Genomic DNA, 19,156 nt, shown 5'->3' with positions numbered 1-19,156 from the left:
TCGTCACTACACAAAAGTTAAACGATAAATAAAAACCGTCATTTGTACCCTTGACTCAAATTTTATATAATTATGGAATTAAAATGTACGATCTAACGGTATAAGGGTTAAAATGCGTTTATATCTTACAATAATGGTTTCACATACCAACAACAACAAAGCCAACGAAAAATATAATGAATGAAATCCCTCTACTTTGCCATCAATATATATAGACTCATATACTCACTCATATAACAACCCATCTAGAAAAGATTTGCGTGTTCAGTATACTTGTCTATCTGTCACTTTATTTAGCAATTACACATATTTCAATATGATCACATTTTGCATTACAATGTTTGTGGATGTTATTTTGAACATGTGGGAGACCGTTTGAACGTTCTAACGAAATGCATACCTATTAGTTCTAAAATTATAGGGGTACAATTGTGTGGTTAGTCAACGAGCCAAAGAGTGTTGTCGGCTCGTCAATGTTTCGATGTGATTACACTCATATTTTAAATAATAATTTATTGTTTATTGGGGTGGATAATTCACTGTTCAGATTAGAGGAAAATTTAAAAAAAAAAGTATTTTAGGGCTCTACCAATCACATTTTAAATCCGTAATTGTTTTTTTTTAAAGTCAATTGAAATAATAGTTGGGCAACGGCACAAATTAATTGAGACTGTTCACATCTTTTAACGAATGAACCATTATTTTATGCCAGCAGAACAACCCCAACTAATCAACTTCGACTTCGAATTCGTTCAATTAAAGAAGAATTATAATTTTTGCGAACAGATGAACTGTGTAAATAATGAATTTTATTCATGCTCTCTTTTGAAATTCTTACTAGAACAATCCCTTGAAGATGAAAAGTTTCGTACTACTTCATACCTTTAAGAAGTCACCTGTTACCAATAAGGACGACCAAAATAAAAATTGGTTTTTGGCTGGAGTATTCTTATAAATAGCAAAATGTATGTTATAACAAACGAAGTAATAGATTTTGCCAACAAACTTGAAACAACAGAACTAGCAGATTCATTGATTTTTACTAGATTTTTTGCATTCTGTTCAACAGTTGAAGGACTACAGTCTTTTAGGCTTTATATCCCACCCATCCAATAAAGGATATCAATACACCCATGTTCCCCAAGTCTATATTACAAAAATCTCCGAAACATATTCTTCAAGAGATGAGGAACTTTAGGAACTCTGTGACTTTTTCTCTTGTTCCGTATGACTCCCACAGTGTTTAGACCCGTACGAAGTACTGGGGTCTTATAGGTTTACGCATACATCCGTAACACGTCGAATTGGACTCCCTGAGTAAGGGGAAACCTATTGTGGTTGTCTAGAGATGCCAAATCCGCGAAAAAAAAATGTCCGTCTGTCCGTCTGTCCGTCTGTCTGTCTGCACGATAACTTGAGTAAAACGCATCCGATTTTGAAAATTCTTTTTTTTCCCGTTTGGTAATGTCAAAAGACAGGCTAAGTTCGAAGATGAGTGATTTTGGATCGACCCCTCCCGAGCTGTGGCCCAATAAGTGCTTTACGGGTTTTCGAAGATATCTCCGGACATTTAAACGTTAAACTTGTAAGTGATACGTCAAATAAAAGGTATTTACAATACCGATCGACAAAAAAAAGTTTATGGAAATCGGATGTCCGACTCGTGAGTTAGACCCCTTGGTGTGAGACAGGCACAGGGCGGCAAGCAGTTTTTGCTTGTAGGTCGGCCACATTTCAACATATTTCGTCTGTTTTAGCTTTATTAGATAGGTATTGACCGTACCAATCAGGGAAATTTTTTTTTATGAAATTATGTTCTCCGGAGCGTGAGCTAGGTCTCTTGGAGTGAGCTCTTATCTGGCTACTCGGAAGTACAGTGAACGTGGTGTATTTTGACAATATCTCGAGTAAATTTTGACCGAATTTCATGAATTTTTTTTTGTTTGAAAGGTATTAACGAATGTAAAGCGTCGGTACTATTTCCGGTCTCCTAACAAAATGGCTGCCGGCGGCCATATTGGATTTTAGTAAAATAGAAATATCTTGGGAAAAAGGATACTTAGAGAGTTTCTGTTAACATGGAAATAATTTGTTATGTGTGTGGGGTGTTTCAGGCATTCTATGTATGGACATCTATATATACCTATATACAGCTATATTGAGCTATATACAGGCATATAGAGCTATATAATAGCATATTCATCTGTGAAATGTTTATTTATAGGAAAATATAGGTAAATATAGCGGTATATAGCTGTTTAAATAGGAATTTATGAAAGTTGACTTCGTACGGGGCTGTCTATATTGCCTCCGGCAATTTATTTGTATATGCTAACAAGGCAAAGAAAGATAAAGGGCGAATAGCTTTTCAGTAGAGAATGAAGTAAAAGAAATGAAGAGTTTCACAGTAAAGGCTTTTGATACGAATAGGTGTTTCGTACTGGTCGGCGTTAGCTATGTTTTATTCTGAGCTATAAGTATCCTACCATTTGGGGGAAAACATGTTTTAAAAAAATTTCCTCAACTTTTCCGAATTTTCATATTTTTTCCCTAATTTTCCAAAATTGATTTTTGGAAAAATTTGAGAAAATGTGGAACAATGTAGCCTACATTATGTAGGAAAATGTTTTCCTAAAAATGGTTCCGACAACTAGATGCAATGCCGCCATTTCTTGGCGTAGAATTTTCTCTCAAATCTGTTTTGTAACCATGAAGCCATGACAGCTTAGTTCTTTTGCAAATGTACAAAAAATGTTGATCCACATGTCGTTGTGACCAAGAATGCATTTTTTTTTTAAATTTTCAGAAAAACGTAGCTTCATGGTAAAAAAGGATTTAAAGAATGTCTCAGCCAAAAATATGTCTCTAAGTTCCACGGACCTTTCAAAAGTTAGCAAGGACTTCCTTCCAACAAATCAAAACATTTTTTTCTAAACTATTTCTCACTCTTACAGCTACTACACTCCATACACCCGCTAGTGACCATCAATATACCGCTCTGTTTCCAATCGAACAAACAATGGCTTCTAAAGTACTCCAATATACCACCCACTTCATCATCAACACCGATTATCGTCTTTTTTTTTCCTCTCTTTTCTCTTAAATATTTGTTCAAATCTTGTAAATTCTACACAACCACCTCAGTAAACATGCATGCATAACGCATTTTGAACGAACGTATCAATGTTTGTACGGGAAATCCTCACTCAATAACCAGAAAAGTCTCATGTTCATAACGTGTTAAAATCATTTAACGATAGACTATTGTTTACAAAATGTCAATATTTAATTGCCAAAATAAACAAAAGGAAAAATTATGCGTGTAATGTTGACTTTAACAGTTTATCCAACACCCTTCGTTGGGTCTACTGAAAAAAAAATTATATCGAAAATACGAAACGAACTTCTTCACCGATTCTGTCCAAATAGATGATGATGATGATATGAGCGACTAAGTATATTGTTAATGTTGGATACGTGCATTTTGACAAGATCGTTTTTTTTTTGTTTCTTCTATCAGAATAATAAATTAATGAATGAATATTAATAATGGGATGTATGGTTCGTGTGTGTATGTTTTGTGTGTATTATATTGTGGTTAAGTGTTACTTTATGCTGATTAGATGCCGCATGAAATATGTTACAAATTTTTGGGTAAAAGATGAAGAAAAAAAATTTTTGTTTAAAAAAATAGAAATATCTTGGATTTTTTAGAGAAATTTGTTTATACTAATTTATGACTTAATTTTCTTTAAAAAAGCATGTTTTTTGAAATTTATAAACAGTTTCGATTTACCTATTCATGACAGCCGAGAAGAAGAAGAAAAAAAAAACCGAACAATTTTATCAAAACACTGAAAGTTATTTATTGAATTGAAATTAAGATGTTCACAATAATAATAATCATTTTTTTCATATTTAATTTATGAAAGAATATTTTACAGGGCAATGATCTCATTCTACAAAGAAAAGTCGTTGTGCGAAATATATGACTTCATTGATTCTTTTCGTTGATTGTGTGTAAAAGGATATATCTAATGGATCTGCCGCATATAATTGATATTTGATGAATAAATGAATTTTTTGATTGGAATTTACTAGGCCCCACCTCTTGGGTGGGTCAGGTCCCTTGACTGTTTTTTTTCTTCTATAATTCCAGTCTTAGTTTTCTAACCATTTTTAAATGAGGTGGTGTTTTTGAGATCACAAAATTAAAGTCACATGAAAAGGTGATGTCTCTTTTATTCAGATAACAGCAGTCATCACATGCTTCATTTTACTCATATTTATTTAATTTCCTGAAGAAACAAAAAGAGCTATGAGATGAAGGTCCAGCGAGCGATGTCTTACTCCTAAGTTGAGTCTCCTATATAGTCTACTAAAAGCACTGAACAGGTGGCGCATTTCTTGCCTACCTCTTGAAAAAAAAACTCATGTGAATTACGGCCCTCGCTTCGCTCTGACAAAATTCACACTCGTGCAAACACTTTAGGAACGAAAAAATTTCTTTTAAGAACGCGATTTCACGCAAAAATTGTCGTATATGGCAGATTACCAGTTCAATAAAGTCCAATGTTCGAATTTAACCACATGAATTACGATACTGGTCGAAAACACTTAATATTTTCAAATCTGCGATTTTTGAAGCCTCCGAGAATTACTCGAGTTATCGTGTTATCAAGCAAGCAAGATTGTTCTAGACTTCTAGATTGTTCGACCAGAAATCCAGATTCACTTATTCGTCGAAAAAATTTTTTTTTACAATTATAATCCAACCTCACTACTCCAATATTATCCATCTACAAACTTAAAATCGGGTAGAAATTACTGAAGTTATCACGATAACAAGGAAAAGCGTCTGAGTATAATTTGGCGTATTTCCTGGCTACCTCTTGAAAAAATATAACTCGTGTGAATTACGGCCCTCGCTTCGCTCTGGCCACAAAGTTCACACTCGTTCAAACATTTTAGGAACGAAAAAAATTCTTTTAAGAATACGGATTTCATGCAAAAATTGTCGTATATCCCAGATTACTAGTCCAATTAAATTCCAATGTTCGAGTTTAACCACATGAATTACGCTACTGGTCGAAATTGATTTTTGAAGCCTCTGAGAATTACTCGAGCTATCGGTTTCTCAAGCAAGCAAAAACTCTTTTGGGAAGTACGTCTTAATTGTTAGACCAGAAATCCAGAATTTCACTACTCGTCAAATAAGAAATTTTTCTGGAAATCCGTTGCAAAAATGTCGTGGTAAACAAGTTATGTTTACAATTACTCCAAACTCACTACTTCAATATTATTCTCTGTCAATTAAAACTAAAAAATTGAAAATCGGGTAAAAATTACTCAAGTTATCGCGTGGTAACAAAAGAAAGCGTCTGTGTAGAATTTCTCCCATCTCGTTGTTCGAACATTATCCATCTGCAAACTCAGCCTCAAGATTTTCAATCTTCGTCGATTTAGACAAAATCTTTGAAAATCGGATAAGAATTAGGGAAGTTATCGCGGTAACAAGTAAAACAATCTCTTGAGAATTATTCCCATCTCATTACTCCAATATTGCCCATCTACGAACTTAACCTCATGATTTTCATTCTCCGTCGATTAAAACCAAAATTTTGCAAATCGGTAAAGAATTACTTGAGTTATCGAGTCTACAAGTGTACGGACGTTTTCTGTATTTAACGTTTTTTGCCAATGTAGAACATTTTCAAAATATCAAAGTGAGCTTAGCGTTACGGACATTTAAGGGTATTTTCTTTCATAAGACCCTGACTTTCAGTCAAGGGAATTATATTGCATTCAATTTGAAAATGGCCAATGGCACGTGATACAAAGGAATGAGACACTTTTCTGATCACACCAATGCAATGTCTAGAAACCGCATAATGTTTGTTTAAAATAGGTATTTGGTTACCGGTGGAAAAAAAATTGAAAATTCTATCAAGAGAGAAGTTTTTCGGCCAGAGCGCAGCGAGATCCGCGAATCACTTGAGTTGGAAAAGGCGTCTTGTTGTCATTCTGAGAGTTGACTTTTTAGGTGAGAAAATAATCATTTGTTTGTCTAGTGTTGAATTATCGCGACTTCGTCGCTCATTTCCAGCACACTACAAACAAATCGTTGTTCCTAACTTATGCTAATAGGCTTTTTCAGCGAACTTGATTCCAGCACTCGCCTCCGCCTCTTGCTGGAAACCTCTCGTTCGCTAAAAAAGCCTCTTAGCATGCGTTAGGAAAAATACTATTTCTCGCCTAAAATGGCTGGTTAGCCTTATTGGGTGAGAAAATGATCATTTTCTCACCTAAATTATGGTTGAATGCCAAGACACGGTTTTTAATTTTATTTTCTTCACAGTGAACAAAAATGCGGATTTTTGCAAAACTCAAGCATGAAATAGTTATTTGTGTGTTCCGTAAATCTTGGTTCACAAACTTCTCATTCTCATGTTACAATACCCTCTCAGCTCACACATCCACCTCGAGAATTTTTTAAAATCGTTTTTCGCCTCTCATGATTTAAATAGCTTGGGGAGAAATAGTAAATTCCACCTTTAGGGCCCGTCATAGGGAAATGACAGGACTTCCCGAAAATGTATGGAAAATTTTATCACAAAAATTCACCGAAAAAATTCAAAGAAACTCACCTCTTATGCTTTCCATTGTATTCGGGCATAGTCTATTTAGGTCGCCAAGACATATTTTCGAAATATCGAAATATTTTCTGTGTTTTTGTCGCGACAAAAAAAAAACTTTTTGTTTTTTAATCGAGTAAAAAGTGTTTTAGTGTTCAAATATGCCTTGGCGACCTAAAGAGACTATGCCCGAATACAATGGAAAGCAGTAGAGGTGAGTTTCTTCGAATTATTTCGGTGAATTTTTGTGATAAAATTTTCCACACATTCTCGGGAAACTGTCCTGTCATTTCCCTATGACGGGCCTTAGCGAATTACGGCCGTTTTTTAAATTTCACTTCAAGTTACATTGAAATTGGAGATACATAAGCTCTGTTGAAAACTTATTCTGATCCGATTAAAAGCAGCTTTCATCATACATTGTCTAGCTGCGAATTTTTTTACTCTTTGCTTAGCTTGGATCTTATCCCAAAAATATTAGTGTTACTTGCGACGATTTTCAATATTTACGAAAATGAAAACATTTCCACGAAATGACTTAAATTTACAACGGTTTTCGAATCCTCTTTTGAACTCTATTTGAAACGACTGACTCATGTTGGTTATCAAGAACAATAATTGTGGGGTATTTTTATTGGGGTTTTTGAAATTGATTACCTGATTTACCTACGAAATCTATCAAAACGGTGGAAAAGGAAAAAGTCCACGCTTAAATTTTTAACGGATATTTCTAAAATGCAGTTTCAAGAAGAAATGAAACAATCCATTTTGTGGCATAGACGAATTTATTATATTTTAAGTGAGAAAAACATTTACAATATTATTTAAAAAAAAAATTGACTCTGACAAACCGCTCTCATTCAATGAAATTAGACCTCTGCAGTTATGGGCAACCGCTGCAAGAGCAATCAGAGCTAGAGTTACACTTGGAAGATTTACAACTTTGTAGACCTATTATATCGAAAAGTATAAAAATTGAATTAAAGTTGTTCTTGAATTCGTACTATAACACATCTTCGATTTTAGCAACTTACCACATTTAAAACCACAGGCAGCTACTTCACCTGTAGTGCAATCTGCAGTTGTCTCTGTTGTAAAAATTACATTAGGTTAGAGCATCCTAATGCAACTTGGATTACAGTTTAGTAATTACCTGTAGGAAGTACGGCCATTGCAACCAGAGTTGCTAGAAGAATGACGATAAAAGTAGCCTTCATTTTCAGTGCTGATATAGATAGGTAGTAGTTAAATTGTATCAACGTTTCAATATTATTCGAAGTGAATGTCGTTGTGAAGCTTAGTTATAAACTGAATCGATATTATCCTGAGACTGCCTTTTATATACACTCAATTCTTGTTAAAAAACATAGCTAACGCCGACCCGTACGAAACACCTATTCGTATCAAAAGCCTTTACTGTGAAACTCTTCATTTCTTTTACTTCATTCTCAACTGAAATTCGCCCTTTAAAATCACTTACATTATCTTTCTTTGCCTTGTTAGCATATACAAATAAATTGCCGGAGGCAATATAGACAGCCCCGTACGAAGTCAAATTTCGTAAATTCCTATTTAAACAGCTATATACCGCTATATTTACCTATATTTTCCTATAAATAAACATTTCACAGAGGAATATGCTATTATATAGCTCTATATGCCTGTATATAGCTCAATATAGCTGTATATAGGTATATATAGATGTCCATATATGGAATCCCTGAAACCCCTCACACTTAACACATTATTTCCATGTTAACAGAAACTCTCTAAGCATCATTTTTCCCACTTTATATCGTTTTACTAAAATCCAATATGGCCGCCGGCAGCCATTTTGTTAGGAGACCGGAAATAGTACCGACGCTTTACATTCGTTAATACCTTTCAAACAAAAAAAAATTCATGAAATTCGGTCAAAATTTACTCGAGATATTGTCAAAATACTCCACGTTCACTGTACGGCCGGGTAGCCAGATAAGAGCTCACTCCAAGAGACCTAGCTCACGCTCCGGAGAACATAATTTCAAAAACTTTTTTTTCCCTGATTGGTACGGTCAATACCTATCTAATCCTAGCTAAAACAGACGAAATATGTTCAAATGTGGCCGACCTACACGCAAAAACTGCTTGCCGCCCTGTGCCTGTTCCACATCAAGGGGTCTAACTCACGAGTCGGTCATCCGATTTCCATAAACTTTTTTTTTGTCGATCGGTATTGTAAATACCTTTTATTTGACGTATCACTTACAAGTTTAACGTTTAAATGTCCGGAGATATCTTCGAAAAACCGTAAAGCACTTATTGGGCCACAGCTCGGGAAGGGTCGATCCAAAATCACTCATCTTCGACCTTAGCCTGTCTTTTGACATTACCAAACGGGAAAAAAAAAGAATTTTCAAAATCGGATGCGTTTTACTCAAGTTATCGTGCAGACAGACAGACGGACAGACGGACATTTTTTTTTCGCGGATTTGGCATCTCTAGACAACTACAATAGGTTTCCCCTTACTCAGGGAGTCCAATTCGACGTGTTACAAACGTATGCGTAAACCTATAAGACCCCAGTACTTCGTACGGGTCAAAAAATAATTGTTTTCGCTTTTTTTTTCAAATGAAACTTTTCCAGCAAATTCAGAATATTTCGGTATGTCAACAAGATTGCATATCTGTTTACTGCACGACGGTTTGCTTACTTCATTGTTAGTTTAGATAAAAGTTAGTGTGAGTCACTACGCGGAAATGTTTTCACTTTTGCACTGATGTTGGGGTACACGCGTTAGTTTTATTTAATTTATTGGATATGTGTTGATAAGTCGGTACTTGTTGTTTATTAATTTTAAGCTAATTTAAGCTATATATATTGGAATGATCGTGCGTGATAGTAACTTCCTAAGAATTCATTAAACTATTCTCTACATCGAGACAACTTTCACAGGATATAGTTATAGGTATAGGTAGTCGGCGAGGTAGTCGGTTTTTTAACATCTATTAATCCTTTTGGTATCTTTGGTATGTATACTCAGCAACAATAAAACATGGTCCAAAATTCATGGTTTTGTACCAAAATGCAATAAGATGCAATCAAGGAGTCCCACTTAGATCTACAATGTTTAAATTAAATGATGCGTATACCCCAACGAAAGGGAAAACATTTCCGCGAATTGACTCACACTTGCTGTTATTGTAAAGTGTAACAACAATGAAGTAATCAAACCGGCGTGCAGTAAACAGATATGCATAATCTTCCAATCTTGTTGACATACCGAAATATTCTGAATTTGCTGGAAAAGTTTCATTTGAAAAAAAAAATCGAAAACAATTATTTTTTTTAAACAAGAATTGAGTGTATATAAAAGGCAGTCTGAGGATAATATCGATTCAGTTATAACTAAGCTTCACAACGACACTAACTTCGAATAATATTGAAACATTGATACAATTTAACTACTACCTATCTATATCAGCACTGAAAATGAAGGCTACTTTTATCGTCATTCTTCTAGCAACTCTGGTTGCAATGGCCGTACTTCCTACAGGTAATTACTAAACTGTAATCCCAATTCCGTTATGGTGCTTTGACCTAATGTAATTTTTACGACAGAGACAACTGCAGATTGCACTACAGGTGAAGTAGCTGCCTGTGGTTTTAAATGTGGTAAGTTGCTAAAATCGAAGATGTGTTATAGTACGAATTGAAGAACAACTTTAATTCAATTTTTATACTTTTCGATTTAATAGGTCTACAAAGTTGTAAATCTTCCAAGTGTAACTCTAGCTCTGATTGCTCTTGCAGCGGTTGCCCATAACTGCAGAGGTCTAATTTCATTAAATGAGAGCTGTTTGTCAGAGTCAATTTTTTTTTTTTAAATAATATTGTAAATGTTTTTCTCACTTAAAATATAATAAATTCGTCTATGCCACAAAATGGGTTGTTTCATTTCTTCTTGAAACTGCATTTTAGAAATATTCAATGTATGGACATTTTTCCTCTTTCACCGTCTTCATAGATTGTTTTATTATAAGGATTTTACATTAATTCTAATTAATATAATTCACTTGAGTTCTTGGAAGGTGGGATTGTTAAATAGGGCGTATCGAATTTTTAGAATTTTAAGGGCCGCGATAGCCTGTGTGCGGAAAACGTAGATCATTGAAAACTAATTCCAGGCATATGGTTGATGGATCCGAAGGTGCCCGGGAAGAAGTCCCCCCGGACGACTTTAACTTTCAAATGGTCATAACTCGGAAAGTTGAGAGTATTTCTGAAAACAATGTTCTAGCAGGATGTAGAGCGTTAAAAACTCTACAAAACTGCCAAAGACCGATGGTAACCGAATTCTTAAATATTTTGTAAAAGAGTTCAGCTACTGTTATGGAATGTTATGTGCACTTACTGGCCAAGGTTACCTCGACTCAGCAACACCGGTTACATTGTCTGGCTTCGTGGGCGACGTGGGTACACTTAAAAAGTCCATTCAAAAATGTTGAAAAAATGGTTTCGGATGGATCGCCGACCGGGACAATGCCTAGTGTACTGGTAGTACTCGACCTCCTCTGCAACCTCATGCCAAAAGCTAAAGTTAATAATTTGTCTCTCAGGAAATAAAAGTCAAAAACCAAAATGTCGAACTTTCGATGTTAGAAAACCTCGACAGACACACCTTTTGGACCATCGGTTTCTTTGGCAGTTTTGTAGAGTTTTTAACGCTCTACATCCTGCTAGAACATTGTTTTCAAAAATACTCTTAACTTTCCGAGTTATGACCATTTGAAAGTTAAAGTCGTCCGGGGGGACTTCTTCCCGAGCACCTTCGGATCCATCAACCATATGCCTGGACTTAGTTTTCAATGATCTACGTTTTCCGCACACAGGCTATCGCGACCCTTAAAATTCTCAAAATTCGATACGCCCTATTGTTAAATCAGGCAATCAATTTAATCGAAAATGAATTAATTAAAAATCCAAATTTAATTAAAATCCTATAATTATTTTGCTTGATGCTAGGTTCCTCCCAAGTGCTATTCATAACTTCTTAGATTAGAAGATCGTAAAATTCATTGTAACTTGAGTTCGGTTGTGTGTTATATTTCAGGATGCATTCATACAGGGACGTTCGATATAATACACTGGGGGAAAAGATTCATGTTTAATCGGAAGTAAATAGTCTCAATACTAAGTTAGTATCACTAACAAATAGCGACTAACAAAAAACCAAAAAACGTTTTCGAACTTAAGAGGCATCGGTACTTAGCTAAACTTGTAGCCCACATTTGCGTGTTTCGTATTTCATTTTTGATGATATCTTTTCATCAGAATCTTTTTCGAAAAATGTGCGACCGCAATAGCGACCACGAATGTGTTAGCTTTAAATAAAAATCAGTTTTGGTTGTAGACGTTTGACCAGCTCTGAGAAACGTGAGCAGTTTAACGAAATTTTCTTAAACTGCTCAGTTTTCTAAGAGCTGGTCAAACTGCTAGCTGCTACAACCAAATCTATTTTCTTTTGAAAGGTTCGCTCAAGGTGAAATTTCGTATTTCTCCCCGAGGTGAACACAACGTTTTTCATGCTTACGTTTTGCGAAAATCTGCATTTTTGTCCACTTTGAAGAAAATGAAATAAATAGAGGGTTTTGGTATTCAGCCATTTTTGGTGAGAAAATGATCATTTTCTCACTCAATATAGCCGAATCCGCCATTTTAGCGGAGAAAATAATTATTTTATCACCTTTTCAACATTATTCAAACAAATCAATTAACAATTTTAAGAATAAAAAAATTCGCTTTCAGAATGACAAAAAAATGCAATTTTCACAACGCTTCATAGTGGACAAAATAAGGATTTTAGCATCGCTAGCATGAAAAGTTTTTTGGCCAGAGGTGAACCCAACGTTTTAATATGTGCAAGGTGTGATTAACCGTCTTTAAAACATACATTTTCTCCCCCCAACTGTCATTAGACGTCAATTAAACGTAACTTTCTCATGACCAAGTGGAGAAAAACATATGAAAAATTATAAGACTGAAAATCGGACAGCGTAGCAAGTCATTTCTTGCCATGGAAAAATCATACACTTCCAACATAAACTAAAACATTTTCAATTCACTCAACATTTTCATAATGAATTTCATTTTAGGGGTTACGTTTTTACTTCCATTCAATTTCACTTCTCCTCTTCGTATGTTTACTTTTACCGATCTTAATGCCTACCAAATTTTAAAATAAAATTATCACAAAATCAACATCCAAATTATTGGCCAACGAAAATATCGGCTTCGCCTCGGGATGACAATCGATAACTAGTGCGATAAAGTACCTTCATACGATTCATAAATAACTATTACTTAGAATGTTTTGTCGCATATTTTACTATGGTTTTACAAAGTCCTATTATTGAAGTTCTATTTTTCTCTCAGGTTTCGGATGACTCAGTCATGGCCCTACGTTTTTGAAAAGAAAAATTCCGCAGGACTAACGAACTTTTTGAATTTTGCCCCTTTGCTCCTACTACCCCCAAAGTATTTTATTCGCAATCTGGGCGTCCATACGAGTTCAATGAGCTATCACACGACACATAAGGTTAAGATTTGTCCGAGATATTAAATTTCAAAATTTGGAAATTTGTATGAAGAAACGGATTTTCATACGTTTTGAAATTAAATGAATTTACCAACCTTTGTTACTTTGTATTTCTGTTACGGTGACACTTTTGAATTACTCGGTGGATTTGGCTGAAATTTTCAGGGTATGACAAGGACGTAATTCTAAGAAACTAATTTGAAGGAATTTTCCTAAAAGTTTATAATTTAGGAACTATGAGCGTTTTAAGATATGTGACATATAACTCAGAAAATATGGCAGATAGAAAGTTCGTTTAACAACAAAGTTAATGTGTTTTGGATTCTAGTCGAGACGTGTTTCAGGGTTTATTCCAAAAATCACTCATTTGGGAGCCATAAGCGTATTAATTGTGAGCTTTGTGACCCATATCTCGGAAAGTACAGCAGATAGAAAGTTCTATTCAACGGCAAAGTTATAGAGTTTTGGAATCTAGTAGACGCGTGTTTCAGGGTTTTACTAAAAAGTCTCGTATTTGGGAGCTATGAGCGTTAAAGTTAGTTTTAAAGACAAATTCATAGGGATTTGGATTCTAGTCGACACGTTTTTCATGGTTTTCAAAAAGGCGCAGATTTAGGAGCTATGAGTATTTTAACCGTAAGCTATGTGCAGGGATGCCGACTTGTGTTTGGGAGTAGTGGTGCTCATACAACAAGAGAATCTGGGAGTAGTGGTGCTCTTTCAAGTAAAGCTGGAAAGATGTAGTGGTGCTTGTCATTCGAGTAGTGGTGCCCGAGCCTCGCTTGTCCTTAGAAGTCGGCGCCCCTGGCTATGTGATCTATATCTTGGAAAATATGGCAGTTATAAAGTTCAGTTCAAAAGGAAATTTATAGAGTTTTGGATTTTAGTCGCCAAGTGTTCTAAACCATCTGTTATCGATAACGACGACCAAAATAATGACAAGTTCTGGGTAATATGGTCCTTCATATAATAAAACGCATCTTAAAAAAATTGAAGTACAAGATTTGAAATCAACTGATTGAAAATACTTTGATCGATGGAAGTAATAGACCCGATAATAATGCTGGTCATATGTTTGCCGTCTGTAACAGGTTAAATTGCGTTGAATTCTATATGACCATAAAATATATTCAAAGAAACAACAAAAGTGAACGCTTATGTTTTATAGTATTTTAGTCTCCATATGCATTCCTACTACACACATATTATGTGCACGAAAATTTAATTTACTTCCTACGGTCGCCTCGAGTATTTCGTTTATGAATTGTTCCGCAAATTCGAGATTCCTATAAAATCTCGTTATATACGATAAAGCATACGTTGACAAAGAGGATATAATTAAAAAAAATGGCTTTAATGTCATTTTGTGCATGACATCATTATTGTCTTGTGTCAGCAATTTTCATTTTATTTTTACCTACCAGAATTAAATGCTAACATTACTCGTAGAAGACATATGGAATGACGTTCAAGTGTATAATGTAGACTAAATAATTTCGTAATTATTCACTTAACCACAATTTTATGATAATTTAGCATATATAAGATGATGATCAAGATTAATGCAAAATTGTTAAACCGCAAGAGTTAGATTTGAAAAAAAAAGGTTCGTGGTTTGTAATCAAATTATATTTTATATGGTCGTCTTTTGCGCATGAACGTCAATATAACAGAGGCAACAATCGAAGGCTGGTGGTAACGAAGAAAAAATTGTTAATAGCGATTCTGTTACAAAAATGCACTTGTGTCAGTTTAGGCAAAAAAGGTAGTAAAATATTGTTTGTCTTCGCAAAAAAGAAGAAGTTTGATTGAACACAGAAAGATTAGATGGGATGTACTTCTAAGGAATAGAAAATGTTCCGATTTTCTATCTGTTCCTACAACAGTTGCGGGTTCGCCCTATCAGGTCCACGATAATGACATCTGATTGAATCGGATATTAGGTTGCGTCTTGGATTTAGTACCTTTGTGTTACATGTAATGGTTCGTTGATAATGTCATTCAGTCAGTTAGGCGAATAGCCCGTTGAAGGTGTGTGTTGTCTTTAATATTGCTTATGTCAAACAGAGTAATATTTACACTCATGACCTTGAAACAGTGTAAAAATAAAAATTTACGGTACACTGTTGTAATTTATTACTCTATTCCATATAAGCAACTTTCTGCTATCCCACTAGATGTTTTCGTGTATTGAATTCGACTTTTTCTGTTACAATGTTTGGTTTGGCTTTATTCCAATTGGCTGAAGCCTAAAAGACGTATAGTAGCTTTCAAACCAAGCACAGAATAGTACATTTCGTACCTAGGACTAAAAGTCTTTTTTAGCGTGTGAGAAGTTTCCAGACAGAGCCGAAGGCGAGGTCTGGAATCGAATACGCTAAAAAAGACTTTTAGTCCGTGGTACGAATAGTATTTTTCATATTGGACGGGTCCTAGGTATGAAAAAATGATTTTTACGAAAAATGTTTCGTATTACATCTGATTATCATGTGATCACTTGTTCAAAACCAAAACATTTACCGATGGTGACGTCATACAGGTGTAGAAAAATGAACAATCGAATATTTTTATCAGTAATAGTGACTGAAATAATCTAGAATTTGAAGTGAAATTATAATTGAAATTGAAATTGAATTGAAATAAAATTTTGGTGCCACGACTGGGACTTGAACCCAGAATCTCCACCTTGCCGGGGTATTACTCTAATCAATTGAGCTACCATGGCCATTTTAATTTCAGATCTAATTTCGAACCGTTGTTACATTACTATAGCCAATCGTGGGACCAAAATTTTATTTCAAATTTAATTTCATTGATTCAATTTCTCTTATAATTTCACTTTAAAAATGAACAAGTCTAGCCCTGAGACAGTCGGCCCTGAGACAGTCGCATATTTTTTGTGAAGTTTGTAAAGAACGTTTGTGGCATCCTTTGTTTTTAAGTTCATCTGTTATCTACAACGCCGATCAAAATAAACATTTAGCTCTGGAAGGTGTCCTCTTTATAGCAAAGCAAATGTAAAAAAAAGAAGAAGTAGTAGATTTTGTGTCAAAATTCTGAAAATATTTTCATTGCGAAAAGTAGCAGATTTATTGAGATACGCTCGTGTATATCATTCAATGGAAGTATATATTGGCTATTTATACAAGAATATCTGTAAAATATTGTCTCGGATCCAGGTGAAGTAAGTGGTCCGAGAACTGAGGCATTAATTTGCATAAATAGTTTTACATATAGAGTTTGAATGTTTGAAAGGAAAAATTATGCTCAAATTCAGCTGAAACGTTATTGAATACTGTTTTCCAAAAAAAAGTCTAAACGAACACGAAAAATGTCACAATCTCTCCTAAGTAGGACTTGTGGTATTTTTGCAACCAAAAAAAAAATTCCATTGAAGTTTCCAAAACCGTAAGCCACAATATCTCATTTCGAAAAGCAAGAGAAAGACTAAAGAAATATAATTTCGTCGTAAAAGTTACGAAGAGTTTAACAATATTATTAATCATTTTCGATAAAATGGAGATACTTAAGTTGTAATGGTTAATGTCTTCATTTGTTTTAAGCTTTTTACGAATAAAATGGCTACGGCTTATCCCAAATAACATAATTCAAAAATCTACATAAATTTCAGAGACATTTTTCAACAAACAAACAAACACACAAAAAATTGACGATTAATGAATCAATTTACCCAACTCAATTTTAACATCCATGTTACGGTAATCAAATCATTAATCCTTGTCTGTTCTTATCAGAAAGTTTTAGCACTTAATAATACCTATGGAAATGAACATCTCCATAACATATACCGAACAGAGAGGGTACCAGTGCTACACTATATGATTCTATTCTGTAGCTCAAAGTGGAAGTTTTCCTTTTCTATATTTCACTTCACGAAACAGATTTCTAGTTTTGGTGACGGGATAGTTGAAAACAAAATTTTTAAAACAACGAAATGATAAAATCTCGGTGGAATAAATGACAATAAATAAACGATAGCTGAACGAACACAAATTATAAATTTTACTAATCGTTAATACAATAATAATAAAAAAGATTATTACGGTGTGCGCAGCGCAGTTTTGCAATTTATCCGAAAACCATGATGGCAATTATTCCAGTGGTTTATTTTCATATCTTTTTCGGGCATATTTTCTCAAAATGTTTGTTTTATTAATGTTGCTAAATTTGTGCAGTCATGCATTATGCCATCATGTGCTATGGTGTGTGATGATGGGTTTGTCTTTTATAGAGATAGAGCAGAGGAATTGCTACATGAGAGAATTTACGGTGAATTTTGTTGCACGAACGAAGTGTTTATGTTCGATGTAACATTGTGGGTAAAATTTTTTAAGCGAACGCTTTCGGGTGTTTAAGGATCAGGTTGTTAATTGAGACTCTACTAATGCCGAGTAGACTATGTGCGAGGGCAGATAAAAAGCAGGGGCAGATAAGAAAATCCTTGAAAATCATTTGTGGGAATTTAAATATCATTAAAATTCTTCGCTGACGATGCTGAACTGATAGGAAGAGGGACACTAGCAGTCAAGGAACCTTTCATAGATATGGAAAGAGAAGCGTGTAAAGTTGACTCGTGGTAAACGAAGAGAAAACCAAGTATATGGCATTAGAGCGCAGTCAAGGATCTCGTGTGGGGCAAAACGTGACCATGGATACGTACAATTTTGAAGTCGTGCAGTCATTCAAGTATTTTGGTTCGACATTAAACGTAACCAGTGATATAGAGGAGGAGATCAAAATGAGAATTACGCAAGGAAGCAGAAGCTTCTATGCACTGAAACACCTGTTCAAAAGCTCACTGTATCCCGTGCAACAAAACTCCGACTCTATGAAACTGTAGTTCGACCCATCGTCATGTATGGTTGTGAGACGTGGTCCATGACATCCAAACAAGAGCAGATGATGAACTGCTTTGAAAGAAGAATATTAAGATCGATTTGTGGACCAGTACATGAAGCAGATGGTTGGAGAAGACGAACGAATATGGACTTGTCCGAAATTTTTGGGAAGAATTTCATCACAACTGCAGTAAAATCAGCGAGGCTCCGATGGGCGGGGCATGTGGCTAGGATGAATGATGACCGAACTGCCAAGAATCGAGGAAATTCGAAGGACGTAGACCGAGAGGGCGACCACGGAACAGATGAATAGACTGTGTGGTCGAAGATACTAGATCATTGGGGGTCGCGGATATGAGAAGTCTGGCCGAGGACAGGAAAGAGTGTAGGAAGTTAGTAGAGTCAGCCAAAACCCGCTTGGGTTGACAAAGGCTGCTAAGTAAGTAAGTAAAATTCTTTAAAAATATCCTTAAAATTCCCAAATTCTTGTATTCCTAAACTTAAGAATTTTAAGGAATTTTTAACAATTTTTAAGAATTAAATTCCTTAAAAATTGTCCTTAGAAATCGTGTAAAATGCTTGAAATCCCATTGAAATCGACAAAAGATCCTTTCGAATCCTAGAAACAGTGCCTATTTTTAAGAATTAATTTACAAAAATCCTAGAAATTCTTAAAAATTACTAAATGCAAATTTTGGAATTTTTTAAAGAATTTTTATGGAATTTTTAATAGTTAAACAAATGCAAAAAACACTTCGCAAAATCCTACGAGGATTAAAATCTCGTACCAAGATAGAAGACTAGCACCTCAACACTCAACTGGTTTAGGTTATTGAACGCAGCCACAGTGAGTAAACCAACAAAAATTTATGCAAACTAAGTCTTAATCCGCAATTAGTATAGGTAAATCGATAATTAATTGGATTGTGTTTGGTTTTGTAAAGATACCTCTTAGTGCTTAAAATGATGTAATTAATTGATGATGAACAACAATTTATAATATTTCTGAAATGAATTAATAAAAACTATCTCAAATCTCTGGTTGTAACAAATATATTTTTTTTAGATAAAAATATTTAGTCAT

At 34.7% G+C, this 19,156-nt stretch overlaps 2 long non-coding RNA genes across 2 annotated transcripts; one reads left to right on the top strand and one right to left on the bottom strand.

Moving 5' to 3' along the window:
- Window positions 1-7,450: 7,450 nt before the first annotated feature.
- LOC119072856 lies at window positions 7,451-7,947 on the bottom strand. The gene is made up of 3 exons (XR_005086939.1): window positions 7,789-7,947; window positions 7,670-7,723; window positions 7,451-7,586 (listed from the first exon to the last, which is right to left on the bottom strand). It is a non-coding gene; the product is annotated as an uncharacterized LOC119072856 (long non-coding RNA).
- A 2,078-nt stretch (window positions 7,948-10,025) lies between these two features.
- Window positions 10,026-10,456, top strand: LOC119072857. Its single transcript, XR_005086940.1, has 3 exons — window positions 10,026-10,171; window positions 10,237-10,290; window positions 10,374-10,456. It is a non-coding gene; the product is annotated as an uncharacterized LOC119072857 (long non-coding RNA).
- Window positions 10,457-19,156: the final 8,700 nt, after the last annotated feature.

The sequence above is a fragment of the Bradysia coprophila genome (assembly GCF_014529535.1).
Source record: "Bradysia coprophila strain Holo2 chromosome IV unlocalized genomic scaffold, BU_Bcop_v1 contig_84, whole genome shotgun sequence".
In the NCBI taxonomy this organism is placed as follows: domain Eukaryota; kingdom Metazoa; phylum Arthropoda; class Insecta; order Diptera; family Sciaridae; genus Bradysia; species Bradysia coprophila.
This window is presented reverse-complemented; position numbering and strand designations above follow the sequence as displayed.